Below are 19,048 nucleotides of genomic sequence, written 5' to 3'. Positions count from 1 at the left end.
CATTTTTTTATTTTCTTTATTCATTTTCTTTTTTTATTTTTTATTATTCTTTTTCTTTATTCATTTTCCTTCTTCTTCTTCTTCTTCTTCTTCTTCTTCTTCTTCTTCTTCTTCTTCTTCTTCTTCTTCTTCTTCTTCTTCTTCTTCTTCTTTCTTACAAACAATGGTATCCAAGAACTTATCAATGACATCCAAAATTAATTTATCATTTTTCTCATCTCCAAGTACAAAATCGATTGATTTCGACTTCAAATTCGTTGAAAATTTCAAAATGAGTATTGTTCACTGTTTCCAACTTCAACATTGTCGAAAATTTTAAAATCGATATTGTCCATTATTTACGACTTTAAAGTCGTCGTAAATTTTAAAATGGGTATTGTCCATTGTTCTTACTTGAAGGTCGTTGAAAAATTTAAAATTCTCTATTGTTTTCGACTTTAAGGTTATTGAAAATTTTAAATCTAATATTGTTCATTGTTTTCGGCTTCAAGGTCGTCGAAAATTTTGAAATTGGTATTCTTTGTTGTTTCTGAATTTAAGATCTTCAAAAATTTAAAAATTAATATTGTTCATTATTTCCCACTTCAAGGTTGTCAAAAATTTTAAATTCGATGTTGTCTATTATTTCCGACTTCAAGATCATCAAAAATTTCAAAATCGATATTGTCTATTATTTTCGACTTCAAGGTTGTCATAAATTTTAAAATGGGTATTGTCCGTTATTTCCGACTTCAAGGTCGACGAATATTTTAAATTTTTCTATTGTTTCCGACTTTAAGGTAATCGAAAATTTTAAATTTCGTATTGTTCACTGTTTCCGGCTTCAAGGTTGTTGAGAATTTTGAAATTGGTATTATTCGTTGTTTTCGGATTTAAGATTTTCGGAAATTTAATAATTGATATGGTCATTGTTTTCCACTTCAAGGTTTTCGAAAATTTTCAAATTCGATGTTGTTTATTATTTTTGACTTCAAGATCATTGAAAATTTGAAATTCGGTATTGTTCATTATTTTTCACTTCAAGGTCGTCGAAAAATTATTTGCATAGAAGTAGGAATAATAAAGTTTGAAAAATAAAAGAGATGAAAAGTAATTGTGAAAAAATAATGGTGTAAAAATGAGAGTAAATTCCCTAAATAGTCACCTATGTTTGGGAATTTGCCTAATAATATCACTTTTGTTTCTTTTAGAACCATAATATCACCCAACTATTCCTATTTTTCTCAAAATATACTTGACACAATACCAACATTCTTCTCTCTCCTAATAGAATGCCATATCACATTATTTTTTTTTAACAATACATATAAGATTGTTTATGTCTCTATAAGCAACAACTTCTTTTACATATTCAATCAAAACATTTACCTAATTTTTGAAGATTGTTTATGTCTCTATAAGCAGCAACTTCTTTTACATATTCAATCAAAGCATTTATCTTATTTTTGAAGATTTCAAGGCTGCAATGGTGAATAAGTGTACATGTTATACTTCAGCAGTCCGATACATTATTTTTTGTACGAGAATCTAGTTACTTCAATTTCATAGAGAATCTTTATTCTCGATTTCATTCACGATTATTTGCATGAATGTCAACTTATCTTCTTACAAAAAATTTGCCCTTCTCTCATCAAGAAAAAAATTAAATTAGTTTCTTGGAGCTAATCAGGAAGACAAAATATAATAACAAATTTTCTTCACTGCCTTACCAAACTATATGCACAAACAAATTTGGCCTTCAAAATAAATTTTTTTAGCATCAATACTTCAAAAAAGTGTCATAACTTGCTGTAATTTACAGCTAAATAATGTTTTATAGGCAAGTGACAACATCACACTGTACCACACCATAATATAACCACAGAGGTTTTAGCAAAAGAAGATACATAATGTGTCTAAATAAGTGTTTCACATAACTAACAAAAGAAACTAATGCATAATCCCTATATTTTACTAAAGTTTCTCTTCTTCTTCTTCTTCTTCTTCTTCTTCTTCTTCTTCTTCTTCTTCTTCAACAAAGCTACATAATTCTTCATGACTTCTCTTTCAAAATGGCTTCCTTTCTTTGCTGTAAAGGAAGGTCAATCAACGGATTCAACATGTACACCTCCCTGAGCCAACAATAGAGGAAAAAAATACAATTATGCAATGAAACTAATGGAAAAAAAAATCATAACTTTGTAATAAATTAACTGAAAAAAATAAATCAAGAATTCATTATGTGTGTTCTAGTTGACTGCTTTGTTAAGTTCAAATCCATTTGTGAATCTACCCAAATTTCTGGATGATAAAATTTAGAATAATTCTAGAAATTTTCATTTTCAGCTTGTTCTTTTGACTTATTTGGAGATTGATTTGAAGAAGCATCAACAGCCTTTTTGAGCACATAGAGATGCAAGAAATTTATAGACATTAGAGGTATAAGGTGCAATAGTTTTGGGATAAAATGCAGCATTACTTATCCAACGTTTGAATAAAGGCATTACTCAGTCCCGAAATTATTTAAGTGATGGAATTAGTTGTCACCTATGGTGGAATAACTAATCGTCGGATTAGTTATCCCAGAATCACGTATTCTAGTTATTCTCAACCAAATAACCCCTTAATAGTAGATGCCTCCTATGTTCTACACATAATATAGACACAAACACATAACACAGAATCAAACAACAGAATATCCTATTCAAAACAAACAAATTTTTTTTTTTAATTTTAAGAAAATTATTCCAATACTACATTAAGTATTCAAATTATTTCACAATTTAAACTTCAAAGATTGAAAAAAAGATTGAATTTTACTTCGTGATGATCTGTTTAGTCGACATTAAAGGTATACGAGGCTAGGGAAACAATCCATTCTGCAAATTTATTAATTTATTCGTTGAAGAAATCACAATTTTCCTCAAAGAACCAGAGGATTCCATGTTAGAAGTTGCCTCAGAAAACTTTTTCGGGCAGAAAAATATGCCTCTTTGTAATCTTCTTCTCGAGTAAAAGATTGGTTGTTTAAAAAGTTAAAAAAATTATTATTAAAAAAGAAAAATATGACATGGCATATGTGACATGACATTCTATAAGGAGAAAGAATGATGTTGATATCATGTCAAGTATATTTTGAGGAAAATAGGAATAGTTGAGTGATATTATGGTCCTAAAAAAATAAAAGTGATATTATAAGGCAAATTCCCTAACATGGGTGACTATTTAGGAAATTTACTCGTAAAAATGATGAAAAATAATAAAAAGTGATAAAAATAGAAAAGAGAGTAAATAAAAATTAATTTTAAACAAAAAAATACGTGTCAAAATACTGTTGGCGCATGCATCATACATTATCCAAAATGACTAGTTGTCAGGTCTGGGGAGGAGGGGGGAGTAATAATTCCACTTTATAATAGTGTAGGGGGGTCATAGGACCCCCGTAAAGTATAAGTGTGTAGTTGGGATTTGGGATAAGTTTAAGGCATATTTGACCAATAAAAAAAATACTGAAAGTATCGTGCTTCAAGATTTCCACAGTGGCACATCACACCTGAAAATATATTTTACTGATAAAAATATATAGAAAATACACGTTGCTAGCAAGAATTTTCATAGTGGCACATCACACCTGAAAATTAGTAACAAATCATTGTTCATATTTTAATTTTTAACTTGATTAATTTAATGAAACAAAAAATTTCACAAAAATTCAAGAGTATGATTGTAAAGGAGATTTTTGTAGAGTTTTAAATCAAACAAAATTCATGGTATATCAAACTTGTAATACAAAGAACCAAACACTTGATTAAAAATAATTCAAGCACTACATTCCCTACATTGCTAACCATTGCATTGCTAACCCCTACACAACTTCTGTTCATACCAAGCGACTCCTAATAATTAGAGATGTATTTTATTAAACTAACATTATTAATAATGCTTTGACTATAATTTTATTGCTACTACTACTTTATGTAATTATTTAATACTAATGACTCGTCTGGTTAAGAAATATGAGACAAAATAATGCTACAATTTTTAAATAACTGATCTCAATATAAGTTATCCTACATTTTAAAATATATGTGCAAGATTAAATTGGCAATTGAGTAAATTTTGTAATGGTTTATTTTGGAATACTTATTTAACATTTTGATATGGTCAATTTTGGACATTAAGTAATTGGGAAATGAGAATGAATTATTTAGATAAAGACATATTTATTTTGTGTATAAATAAAAGTAAATTGAAAATTCGGTAAATTATTTATAGTGTGAATAGAATTTATTACTATTATGGCCAAAAGAATTTTTTTCTAATTTGATTACTGTAAAAAGGAGACAAATTATAACACTAGTTTTTACACATTGAAATGTTCAAATTTGGACATTAAGTAACTGGGAATGGATTAATTAGATAAGGATAAATTTATTTTGTGTATATATAAAACTAAATTGGAAATTTAGGAAATCATTTTTCATTTATCAGTTATCAACTAATAAAGGATTAGTTTGATTACTATAAAAAGGAGATAAATAGAAGACTTACTTTTACATTTTTGAGATGTTTTAAATTTGGACATTAAGTAATTCCGAATGGATTGTGTTACATAAGGACATATATTTAATTTGTGAATATACAAAATTAAATTAAAAATTCAGTAAATCGTTTTTCATTTATTATTTATCAACAAATAAAGGATTAGTTTGACTATTTTTAAAAGGTGATTGAAAGAATTTTGACTCAAATTTTACTAAGTATTTTTTCATCATATTAATTTGACAAAAATTACAACTTATAGCAATTCTTTTGTATAGTAATCAAATATCTAAATTTTAAATTAAAAAATACTAAACTAATCTACTCTAGTTTAGCTTGAAAGTAGTCAAATTAACATTCATAAAGTAAAATGTGACAAGCAAAATAGAACGTAGAGAGTATTTTAACATTTTGAGATATTTTAGATATGGACATTAGCTAATTGTAAAGAGAATTTTTAGATAGAGACATATATATTTTTTTTAACTTTAAGAGTTTAGTATTATTCTCGTTGATTTCATTCTCTTTTATTTGTTCAGTATGTATTTTTTTATTTCGTTAACAAAGTTTTAATGAAGTATTTATTTTATTAAATATTTCTAAACTATTGTATTTTAAAAATCTGAATTTGGGTATTAATATTTCAATAAGTTTGAAAATGATATTTAACGATAAGATGTTGTTTGAAAATTTAACTCTATTAAGAAGTAGTAGTTCTTTAAAATAAATTGTACAGTTCTAAATAATTGTACTATTTTTGTTGCGAATTCCTAAAATGAGGCTTACTTTGAGATAAAATATTTTTTTTCTATAGTGACATTTATTTTATTATTTTTTTCTATAGCGACATTTATTTTAATATTTTTTTTCTATAGCGACATTTATTTTGAGACGGAGAGGATACGTAAGAAGAAAGCATTATTTGCTAAATCATGCAATAAAAACTAGGGAGGTTTCACGAGAAAATTGAAGGAAAGGTGTCATTTAAGTCTTAAATGAAGGATTGGTGACATTGACCAACTTAAATGCTCAAATATAATTACAAAATCTGATTAAGTTAATTGTGGACTTGATTAATATTTTCAAAACTTTCTAATCTTTTCAAAAATACAAATCAACCCACTTTCAGAAACACAAATCAACCCACACCTCTCTCCTCTCCAAATCATCAACCGTCCCTTTCATCTCTCTCCCCCAACCAACAGTTCCGTAAAATTTCTCCCTTCAATATCCGGCAACTTCAATCTCCTGTGAAAAATAGTTGGGCAAGTTCCTTTTCAACTTTCAACTGTCAATCGACGTGATAACAGTATTCTCCGGCGACAACAACTTCAAGATCTTTGTCGTCTCATTTCTTCTTTCACAGGTAAAAAATTATGACGTTTTAGTTATGAAGAAAAAGAGAAACTTGAGCCAACTTATCTTGTAGTATTGGGTAACAATTTCAATATTTTATGCTTAAATTTGAAATGTGGACTGAAGAAAATCCTAATTTCTAGCATTTCTTCTCTCTCCTTTTCGGTGTGAAATATAATTTTTTGTTGTTATTGTAGTTCTTATTATCGAACTATTGCTTCGATTTGTTGGTGTCTGATAAGTTTTTTGAAGTTTAATTATTGTTGTTTGTGTTTATACAAATGCAAAACAACAATGTTCGTGATTTTTGGTCACCATTAATGTTCTTAGTATGTGTTGTGTTGATGTTGCTAGGTTGATTTATTATTTTTCTTGGTAAAAATAGTGTATTTGATATTAAACGGTGATAGTGCCATTGTTTTATTAAACAAATTCCTAGTACTTTTTTTCTGCAACAAATGAACCATCTAATGAAACAGATGAACCATCTGATGCAATAGATGAACCATCCGATGCAATAAATAAAAATCTGATGCAATAGATAGAAATTTGATGCAACATATTAAACTCTGATGCAACAATGAAAATCTGATGCAACAGATGAACAGTGTAATAGATCATTCATTTGTTGTGACAAATGACTCTTCTGTTTGGAAGAAACCTAAACAATATTGATAGTTGATAACAGTTCCAACAGATAACTCATTTTGCAATAGATGAGCGATCTATTTCAACAGATAAGTGATTTGTTTTTATTATTTTTAATGGATTTCTCATCCATTACAACATGTTGGTTATATGTTGTATCAGATAACCTACCTGGTGCAACAAATGAGTGATTTGCTTTTACTTTTTCTAACAGATTACTCATCCGTGCAATATGTTGGTTATATGTTACAATAGATAACCTACTTGGTGCAACAGAGGAGTGATCTATTTTAACAGATGAGTGAGCTTTTTTATTATTTCCAATGGATTACTCATCCATTGTAACATGTTGGTTATGTATTGCAATAGGTAACATGCTGGTGCAATAGACCAGTCGTTTGTTTCAACAGATGAGTGATTTGTTTTTATTGCTGGAACAAATTACTCATCCATTTCCACAGGTTAGTTATATGTTGCAACACATAACCTACCTAGTGCAATAGATATGTGATCTGTTGGAACTGTTATTTTACTACTGTCCATGTCAGATATACTGTTATCCCTTTTTAATAATGCATTAATCAATTATAATCTATTTTATGTTCCTATTATTTTTAGATTATATGACTCCCTAAATAAAAGAAACCAAATCAAGTCCAAGAAAATGAACAAGTGAAGCAGTTAGGCTACATCCACTACTCTATGAGCTTGCTTTACAAGCCTTATCTCAAACAGAAGTAGAAGATAATGAACATGGGGACGAGGAATATTTCAAAAGAGATGATCCAAATGCTAATAGCCCTTTCACCGAAGAGTTGGTCAAAACCTTCATCATTGATAGTTATCCTATGAGAATGCAGTGCGATGGTGCCACAAATTTAACGAGTGATTTCATGGTTAAGTCAGCCATGGAAAAATCTTTTGACACCTTTAGAAAAATACTTCGAGAAAAAAATTCAGAAGTTTATTTCAAGGACAACTGCTTTGGTCAATATCTTGATTTGTCGGAGGACAACAATGCTTGTTTCCAAATGAAAATGGTATATGATCTTCTCAAATGTAGGTTTATGTATAAAAAAAGATAAGATAGAAGTGGTGTGGATAAATTATTGTGGCATGCCTATTTGTTTTGGTTGGAGGGAGTTTACCATAGTTACTAGATTAAAATGTTATCCGCCTTCTCCTTCTAAAGTTATACCTATTTTAACCCAAAAAAGCAACTCGCACTCCTAAAAAAGGCAAAGGCAAGTTGAGTGATCGTGATGACCTGGTGTCCCTTGTAGGTCCAAGCTTCAAAAATATAAATTTGAAAGAAGTATTGAAATGTAAAAGACTTTCAAAGAAGCACAAACAACCATTGTGCTGGGTTTGGTTTGTACATAATATTCTTTAGGCAAGAGACGTTAACAACAACATACCACTTGGTTTGATAAAGCTCTCTGAGGATCTTGATAAATTTAAAAGCTATCCTTGAGGTTATGATAGCTTCAAAATGACTGTCAAATATTTGTTAACTCTATTAACGCCAAAGACAATCAACTTATATGGCTTTCATGGTAAATATTTCTTTTATTATAACATGATTTATTTTTTTATGCAATAATGCTTTTAATTTATTGGTGTTATTTTATAGGCTTGGGCATTTGAAGCCATTCCTTAATTAAGACAATAAGTGAACGACCAGGAAGAAGTTTCCTGTCTAAGAATCTTGAGATGGTTGTCAGCCTAAACTGATAAAAATGTAAAATTTTGTGATCTCTTAAACCCCCTGAAGAAAGCGGTAAGTCTAATTCTAATTAAGATTTTATTTTAATTAACGATCTTTTGAAATGATTTCATCATCATTCTAATATATGTACTAATTTATTTTAGATTGTTCATCTGTGGCTTTTCTGACCAATCGAGAGTTGAAGATGTCATTTTTTCTTACTTTACAGTTTGTGCAAATTTTATCAGACCCTAAGGTCATTGATAGAATAAAGAAGGAATCGTTTGGAGCAAAAACCATCACAAGAAAAATAATTTTGAAGGGTGGGCTTGTTGTTGTTGATGATGGTAGTAGTAGTGGTGATGTTGTTGGGGATAATGATGCTCCTCTTATAGTTTTTGAAACAACAAGCCATTATGATTATGATCATACTGGTTATACAGATTTTTTCACTTCTAGCGAATGTTCAGCATGTAAATGTCAAGACTGCAAGGCAAACCATGATGGAGTGATTAATGCTATTAATGCATTAACTACTTCTTTAAAGGAAATGACATCTAAGAGGGGTGTCATTCCATCAGAGAGGATTTCATATCCATACACTCCACTAGAGATCAAGGTGGATAAGAGGAGAAGGAAATAAATTTCCAAGGCATCATCAAGCATAAAAAAAAGTAAAATTGTAATTCATCTGTCTCTGTCTTGCACCTTTGATCAATGTAAAAGGGCCACAAAAGAGTAGCATGAGCCGAAGAAGGTGAATGTACATCATCTGTTCCAATAAACAAACAGACACATATCTGTTTAAACAAATGATACATCTGCTAAAAATTATAACAGATATATACATTTGTTGCAACTATCATCTAATATGTTGCATCAGATGCATTATCTATTTTAATATATATCCGTTTGTTTCAACAAATCAAACAGGTCTTTATACTATTTTAATTTGTACCAATAGATGAGTCATTTATTGCAATAGATGAGTCATCTGTTTGAAATTATCACACAAATTTATTTTACCTATTTGAATTTGTCCCAACAGATGATCCATCAGATGCAATAGATACATAATTTGTTGTATATTTGTGATTAGAATTGACAATTATGGCTTTCTAGGTGGATTTCATAGTAGAAGCTACTGTTGAACAACATAATATCACAGTTAATAATCAATCAAATGCATGAAAGAAAAAAAAGTGAAGCTTGTCAGTTTGGACTTACCCATTTGAAAAGTTCAACATCTCAGATGAGGCTCCAAAAAAACCAACAAAGTTGATTATCGACTATTCAGAATAGATTGCCAATGGGCTGTTAAAGCATTATGTCGGTAGGTACATAAATTATTTTTAAAGATATTAATTTATATAATTCTTGTTGTAAAAATATGACACTAACACATATAAATCATGTAGAAAACAAAATGATGAAACACAATAAAGTGAACGAATTTATTCTTGGTTTTGATATGTTTGACTTTGTTGTTGCACATCCCAGAATGATGGATTGGTTCTATTTGATGTCATAGTCCCAAACTTGCTGGAATGATGAGGCTTAAATTCCATACATATTACTATTAATTAATACTTTATTTAATTGCTTCTGTGTATTAATTCTATTATCACGTAATCTAAAATATTTGATAATATGTGCAGCACGTCAATGTCATTTTTTACTACCTCCGAAAGAAGGCCAAGTTGCAAACACAAGAACAATATAGATACATGACAGGCAATTATTTGTACAAAGTTTACATCAATAATGCCTACGATAGGTTTTGTCAACAATAGCTGGAATTTTTTCAAAATGAGGAATGCTTAATCAATATCATCAAAGGTTTTAGTATTTCAGTTGGCTTACCTTGGCATTTGGTCGATGAAATATACATCCCAATCAATTGTGGTGATGAATTCTATTGGGTGTTAACTATCTCGTTCTAAAAGAGAGTCGCATCCGAGTTTATGAATCGATGTTGAAAAGGATACATTTTAGACCATCGTCTGAGTCTGAAATACAAAAGCTGTCCAAAATATTGCCTACTTATCTTGATATAAGTGGCTTTTGGACCAAAAGATCCATACTGACTGGTCGACGATTAAAGCATATCGGTATAAAATAGGTAATCCATTTGATGTAGAATATGTTGAAGGAATTTTTCAACAACCCATTAGTATACTGTAAGTATCATGCTTTAGTTTCATTTCATAAATTTCACAATGCTTACATGAATTTCAAGATATGGATTATCCATTTTTTTAAAACACAGGGATTGCAGTTTTTTTGTTGCCGCTTACATCGAGTATTTGAGCAATGAATTACAAGTACCAAATAATGGAATTGATGCCGGATTACTCTGCCAAAGATATGCTGCTCTTTTATGAAAACTTGGAGAAAAAAAGCACAGAAATCATACTCAAGCGACATTAAATATCCACGATAACCAAAGCTGAATTTCATAGCACCGGATGAAGAACATCTTATCCATATTGAGTAGATCTTTATAGCTTAAGTCTATCAAAGTTATAACCTCTCCTTGGTAATTATTGACACCAAAGGTTAAACTATTGATTTGTTTGTAGGGTAGATCATTCGTACCCATAATAATTTTTCTACATTTTATTTATTTGTTGAGTTATTTCATGTAATTTATGAAAGCTTCAATTTATTTTATGTTGTCTATGAATATAATTTAATTCTTAGTTTTGAACTTATTAATTGAAATGGAATATTAACTTTGAATATCGCAAAAAAATAATACATCTATTGCAATAAATGTCATATCTATTAGATTTTATCAAATAGATTTAGACATATGTTGCAACATATAAGTTATCTATTGTAAATTATCAAATAGGTCTTCCTACTATTTTTATTTGATCCAATAGATTACCAATTAGTTGCAATAGAAAGACTATATGTTGCAATAGATTGTATATCTATTGCGATAAATAAACTGAGAAACATCTACATAATGCAACAGATGACCAACCATTGCAACAGATAATCAATCTGTCACAACAGATATACTATCTGTTACAACAGATAAATAATCTATTGCATTTTAAGAAATTCAACTTTCAATAAACATAAAAAATTGCCGATGTATGTAAAGTGAAGTGACTTGAAATAAAAAATTATTATGGTGTTTGTCTTTGTACATCTTCTTTATACACAAGCTCTAAGCATCTAGTTAGTACCTTATAAGCCCAGACCTATTGCATTTTTTCCCCTACGGTATCGCATAGTCTGGCCATTTTTGTGCCAGTAAGAAATTATTCGATATATGTAAGTGCGTGCAGCCCGCACGCGGCACCGATTTTATTTTGTTGAAGGTCCATGTCCTTGTTTTGACCTTAAAAATCCCATGCGTTCTTCTTCATCACTTTTATTAGAAAATGATCCATCAGTTTACTCTGCCTCAAAAATCTGGGGAGCAAGTCCAAAGTGGCTGCATGTGGGTAAAAAAATTACAGTTATCGAAGACAGGTAAGTTGCAATAATAAACCTTAATCTTTCCCTCCTTGAAAATTATCTCAACAATGAGAAAATGTATGACTTTCACGTTCATACCTTCAAGAATTTTCTTTGCCTTGGTCGATCTCTTTCCTTGTGGATATGGGCTCTTCTCTGTAACATAGTTAATCATATCTTCATCCTATTCATATGTGGAAACTAACCAATCAAATCCCAGAAGACCAGGAGTTTTAGCTAGCCTTGTGAGCTCATTGTACCTATTCTTTAAATTATTCTAGAAGTTGAGGTCCATTATCATATCGGCAACATCATAAGCATCCGGGTACACTAATTGTCTGCCCCTCATGAGGCAGAGAATTTCATCAATATACTGTGATATAATAAGATAATTTTTAAATAGGTTAGTAATTAAAAAAGAAGAAAAAAATAGTGGAAAGATACAATGATGGTTCACCTATTGCATAGGGTTCTCTGAATCTGTTCACAGATTACCCAGCTAACGCAACTTATGCAACAAATTAAAAACTGTTACAATAGAACAACCACCAGTTGCATCAGAATACCTTAATGTTGAACAGATTACAAATTTGTTGCATAGCTTCTTCTTCATGGAGTAGATTAAAAGGATAGGTTAGGAAAAGTAAACTTATCTTGTCCACATACCACTCATGCATATTTTTCATCATCTTGAACTCTTGGGCATCAAATATATGCATAGTGTATTCTTGTATAGATTCTTTTACTTGAAGTGCATGATCTTTCACAGTTTCTTCCTCTCTTTGTCACCAAGTACTGCGTATATGTCCACCTACTTCAGTGGCTGCTGAACTTCAACAACTTTCGGAGAGGAAGGAGTTACAAATTTTTTATATTCAGAATGGAGAGTATTTGGCTAATTTTTTTTCTTCCTCCTAAAAACCACTGTAGGAGTGTATGGCTCCCTCTCCTTCTTAGATAGTATGACACCCCTCTTGGATTTTAATTCCTCGGCAGCTTTAGCGATAGCCTCTAGTTTTTCAAGGAGTTTATCTTATCAGTCCTTGCACACTTTGCATTTACAATGTGAACATGAGGGTGAAGAGGGGTAAGAGAGACCATTGTAAGGGTAGGAGTGACTGGTGTAAGGGTGAGAGAGACTTGTGTAAGGGTGATTTCAAATATATTTATGTTTTATTGAGTATCAACATGCTTATAATCATGACTGGCAACAATATCAGCATCAGGATCGATGCCACCAACATCAATAACTCAACCATAACACCCCCAGAAAAAGCTCCTTGATTTATTATAGTAGGTTGGTCATGAAGAGCTTCAACATTAGGATGGCATTTCCTAACTGCTCTTCATATGTCTGTTTCACCAGCCAATTCCTTCTTTATTAAATCCACTGTTGGGTCTGCTATTGTATCAGTAAGACCTAGAGTAATAAGTCATTCCAACTCTTGCTCAATAGGCACGATCCAAGGATGCACAACCTATAAAAAAAATAGATATATTTAAATCATATAATAATAATAATAATTTGCAGTCAGTTGGGATACATGTTAACACAATCAACTTATGCAACAGATGATCTATTTGTGGAAATATCTGATCTGTATGTTGCAATAGATTAACAATATGTTGCATTAAATTACCCATCTATTGCATAACTTACAGTAGATGGGTAATCTGTTGAGTCAGGTTTAGAGAACCAGAGTAATAGATGGTTAATCTATTACGAAATATGAATTATCTATCGCAATATATTACCCATCTATTGCACCAATTAATGTAGATGGGTAATATGTTGCAATAGACAACCTATCTTTCACAATAGATGGCAAATCTATTTCAATAGCTTTCTTTGAGTCAAATTATTTTACTTGAAAGAAGACATACTACATCATTCAGAGGGTTAAAGAGATCAACCTCTGTAATTCTTGTGTTGTTCTTTGCAGCCAACCACCTAAGGATCCTTGGATGAGAAACCTCATCCGGGTAATCCTTGACTTGGTTTCAGAGGGAAGGAATGACTTTAAATGCCCAAGCCTAAAATATGTAAATAGGAAGAAAGAAAAAAAAGTTATAATAATTATTCAATATAAAATAATGGATGAGTAAACAAATCGTGATTAAATTTACCATGAAAGCTGCATAATGTGATCGTCTTTGGGGATAGGTTTGTCAGTAAATATTTCATAGTCAAGTTGCAGTTGTCATATCCCCAAGGATAATTATTGAATTTCTCAAAATCCCCAGCAAGTGCTAATAAATCATATTCTATGACTTTTTTGACGTCTCTTGCCAATATAACAAAATGGGCAAACCAAAATAAGCACAATTGCTCTTTGTACTACTTTGGTATGGTTTTATCCTTGAGATCTTCTATCAAATCTGCTGCTTTGTAGGTACATATAGCAATGTCCAACAACTCATCTATTTTTGCCTTGCATTTGTTGGTTTTGGTGGGTGGTTGCTTGGATAATGACCTCTGTCTATTTGATGGTGTTAGTTTGGCTATCCTGTTTTTCGTAGACCTTTATCGGTATGTTTCCTTGATGAGAGACTCTTCTAGATGATCGTATTTAAAGCCTGTCACTATAGGAAACTCTTTCAAGTCAAAATAAACCGGCATGCCACAATAGTTGATCTAGAGTTCATCCATATTCTTGTCCCCTCCTTGGAATCTATATCATCTCCCGCATACTTGATCCTTTTCTTGAGAAGACCATGTACCATGTTTATTTGGAAATAGGCGGTGTGGTTCTTAGGCTGATTAAGAAAGCATCCAAAATAGCTCTTCTCAAAAAGCTCGTCTATGTTTTCATTCTTCATAATTCTCCTAAATTTGTCAATAGGTTTCCCCAACTGACATTTAAGTTCAAGATCACCAGTTTGTTCTGCAAAATCATCTATCCGTATCACAATGTGAAACATGTCAATACTAATAGTTTTAACAGCCTTATGCTGGGATTTCGATCTTAATTCATGCCCCATTGGTGATGCATTATCATCTTGTTTATCTTCTTCTTCCTCCTCACTTTAATTTTCCTCACTAGCATATATATACCCTTCTCCACCTCCCTTTTCATAACTTTCCCCAACTTATTTTACCCTGAGTGAGATTGTTTAGGAAGTTCCTCCAAATCCATCTATATTCTAGCCTTTTTTGTTGGGTGGTCAAAAGTTGATCCACTTTTAGTTTCTTTTCTTTTTGGGGACATCTTTTATCTACAAATAATAGAAAAATAAAAAATACATTACATTTGATGTTTGTATACTTTTTTAAAAAGAAGGTAAGACAAATTTCAATAAATTATTATACGCCACATTACAAATAAATACTCCAACGAATAACCCATAAGTTGGAACAGATAGAGAATCTATTTAAAGACCTATTTATTATGTCCCAATAGATGTTCCACCTGTTACAATAGATGGACAACCAACACCACTACCAATGCCACCAAGACCACCAATACCACCACCAAGACCACCAACACCACAACCACCAATGCCACCAATACCAATACCAATACCACCACCACCACCAATGCCACCAATACTCGCACCAAGGCGACCAAGAACACCACTACCACAAATAATTCCACCAATACCGACATCAAGACCACCTACTCTACCACCAAGACCACCAATACCGACACCACTAACAAAAGCCACCAACAATACCACAAACATAATCCAACAATACCACGACAGTCAACGAACCACTGTGATAAAAACTAGGGTTTTCTCAAGTTCTTCCTATATTTTTAGCATCAAAATTTAAAAATGTTAACCCATTCTCGAAGATAATAGAACTAAAAGTCTTATTTTTCATCATTAACTAAAAAACCCTAATTTATATAATAAATAAAAAATGTAGAACTCTTCTTAAACTCTATTACTTATGAAGAGAGAGAAAATAATGGATACAAGCGAGAATAAAGTCAAAAAATAACAACTATGTGGTCGGAAATAGGAAGAAAATCCATTTGTTTTGAAGGGTTGAGTAATATGTTGAGGAGTTGTTGTTTGTATTGTTGAGAGAGAAAGAAAAAATTGAGAACTTGAGATTTGAAATGATGAAATATTTTCCCCACAAATGGATGATTTAGATAGGTTGATTTGTATTTTTGGAAAAGAATGAAAAATTTTGAAATTGTTAATTTGGTTTGAATTGACCTTAATTAATTTTTTAAATTTTAAAAGTTGTGAATCATTTTAACTCAAAGTGATCGATCGATTACTCGGGTCAGGAGGAACGCAATACCAACATCATGCAATTACAAAGACTTAATTGAAGATATAGTTGACCCTAAGTACTAATCCCTAGTTCTATCTAAATCAATTTAGGTATTATCTCAATAATAAGTTAATATGAAACATTTCAACTCAGAGTGATCGATCGATGAATCCGGTCGGGAGGAGTGCAATACCAACATCACTTAATTACAAAGACTCAATTAAAGTTGTAGTTGACCCTATGTACTCATCCCTAGTTCTAGCTAAATTAATTTAGGTATTAGGTTAACAATGATTAATATGAATAGTTTTAACTCAAAGTGATCGATCGACAACTCGGGTTGGGAGGAATGCAATACCAATATCATATAATTGCCAAGACTCAATTAAAATTGTAGTTGACCCTAAGCACTTATTCATAGTTTTAGTAAAATCAATTTAGGTATTAGCTTAACAATAAGTTAATATGAATCGTTTCACCTCAGAGTGATTGATCGATATCTTGGGTCGGGTGGAATGCAATACCAACATCATGCAATTGTAAAGACACAATTGAAGTTGTAGTTGACCCTATGTACTCATCCCTAGTACTAGATAAATCAATTTATGTATTATCTCAATAATAAGTTAATATAAAATATGTAACGCCCTAAGTCTGTACCCCAGATGCTACACGGTGCTTACTACCTCGAAGGACCATAAGTAAACCCATGACTGATAGCTGCTGTGAGCATTGAATAATATACTGTAATAAATATGAAAAATAGGTTGAAATTCCATAAGGTTCAAAACATCTAAAAATACTAATAAAATGTATCAACTAAAATAACAATCTGTAAAATTGAATACTGTCTAAAAACTAGTCTGAAAAGCCTCTAATTTGAAACTTTATGAAAGTGGAGTTGATGGGACAATCCCCCAACTAACTCTATCTACTGAAATACTAAGTCTACTAAATTAATAAAATAAAAGAATATTCTCAAATGATGAGGACGCTATATTAAATCTACTGCTGGATGAATCTGAATCTGTCTATGGACGGTTGGACACCTGAGCATCCGAACCTATGATATAAGACAACATAGCGCAAGAGAAAGTATTCATCAGTACATGGAATGTACTGGTATGTTAGATTAGGTAAGGATGAATTCAAGGGTTCATATGCATGAGCAAAAACTAACTAAATGAAATAGAGTAACTAAATATGAGTGTACATAGATAATCTGAAACTACTGTAAATACTGAGTATGCAATACTGTGCATCTATATGTATTGTAACTGAGCTTTTTTAAAGATAAGTACTAAATTCTGATAACTGAGCAATTGATAATCTAAGTTACTGATACTGATTGAATGTATCTGATAGTCCTGATTCTATAGAACTGAACTCTATTCTGAAAACTAAAATTAAAACTGTGGGAGGTAATCATCTAACCAATATGCCTTAACTAATATAACTGAGTTGGGGTCTAATGTGTAATCCCAATTGGAAGGGTATCAATACCGTGTCATGGGTAAGGACAAGTTGAGAGATACCCTCATCTGGTAGGTACTTTATCGAGAATGGTGGAACCCTTATTTGGCAGGTTAAAACACCTCATCAACCCTCAACTGGCAGGTTTGATGTCTCAACCTACGCTGGCTATGTAGTTCTAGAACATATGGATTACTTCCAAGGATCACATCCTCTACTGACAGGTGAGCCCCCATCCTTGGGTTAACTCAGTGTTGAATTCTACTCCCAACTAAAAGACACTGAACTGATTATACTGAGCTGAACTGAACCGATACTAAGATAACTGAGTTTTGTAATCTACTGAGTTCTACTGAGTTCTATAACTGACTGAGAGTAGTACTGATCATGAAATGATTGAGACTATTCTATAATTGATACTGAATTTAGGTAAGCAACTAAATTGTAAGGTATTAAATACCCCCAGGACTCAATAGCATGAAAAGTAAAGCATAGCATAATCTTGAATAACACAACATTTCTCACTTGTTCATAATTCATCCATAGAGAAATTTTCTCAAACACTTGTAAGGCATCTACTTATACATGATTGGGAATATATGCTATCATGTTACAATTGCACTAATGTATTCACATAGGTACTTTATCAAAAACATGGAGAGCATACTTAGATTATATAATAATCAACATATATAGTTATCATGGCTACATCAATAAACTTGTAAATTTAAGGATTTATCATGAGGATCATGTAATTCAACACACATAATGATTAATTTCATGAATACTTGTAATTTAATCATAGACTAAGACCCAACCATAATATGAACATGATTTCAATTCAATTCAAGCATGGAAGTTCATAATTTAACAAATCTTGAAATTTGAAAACAGATTTGTGGACTCTATGGGTGGAAGGAACCCATAGATGAAGACCTAACATACCTTAATTTGTGAGTTTCTTGAAGTTCTTGGTGAATCCTTGGAGATTGCTCTTGGTTTCTTGAAGCTAAGGTTTATTTTCTTGAGAGAGAATACTTTGATTTGAGGGAATGATTGAATAATGAATGACTTAAAATGTTTTTAGGGCTTAAAAATCACACCTGAGCAGATTAAAATCATGAGAAAAGGCCAATTTAACCCGAGATGTCACTTTTAATTTTCGTGAAATTTTCCTGACCTGGACCCCTAGAGCGGTGCGGTGATATCGCGCCGTGTCTCCGGAAAGTGACAACTGTGAACTGGGGACGTAGTGGAATCATGGTGCCCCTTTGATTCTTAAATCTGGACTCATCGCAACGTAGTGGGATCTCATTGGTACATTGGAAAGTGATAATTATGAATTTGACTGGTGGCTCGATACACTAATATCGCAATGCAATACTAGAAATTGACAATTGTCATTTTGACATACTCCGCAATGCGCTATTGGCCTGAATGATGGTGTTTAATGACTAAAACTTGAAATAGCCATAACTTCTTACCTAGTTATCGGATTTAGGCTAATTTTATATTATTGTAAAGTTAATTCAATTTCCTATATAATGGAAGGCTCTAAATTGGAAAATACCAAGTATTTCAAAAATTCTATATTAGATAACTCATAGACGGAGAGTTAATTTAGGCTAGGGACATAT

Source organism: Capsicum annuum, chromosome 12, assembly GCF_002878395.1.
Source record: "Capsicum annuum cultivar UCD-10X-F1 chromosome 12, UCD10Xv1.1, whole genome shotgun sequence".
Classification (NCBI taxonomy): Eukaryota; Viridiplantae; Streptophyta; class Magnoliopsida; order Solanales; family Solanaceae; genus Capsicum; species Capsicum annuum.
This window is presented reverse-complemented; position numbering follows the sequence as displayed.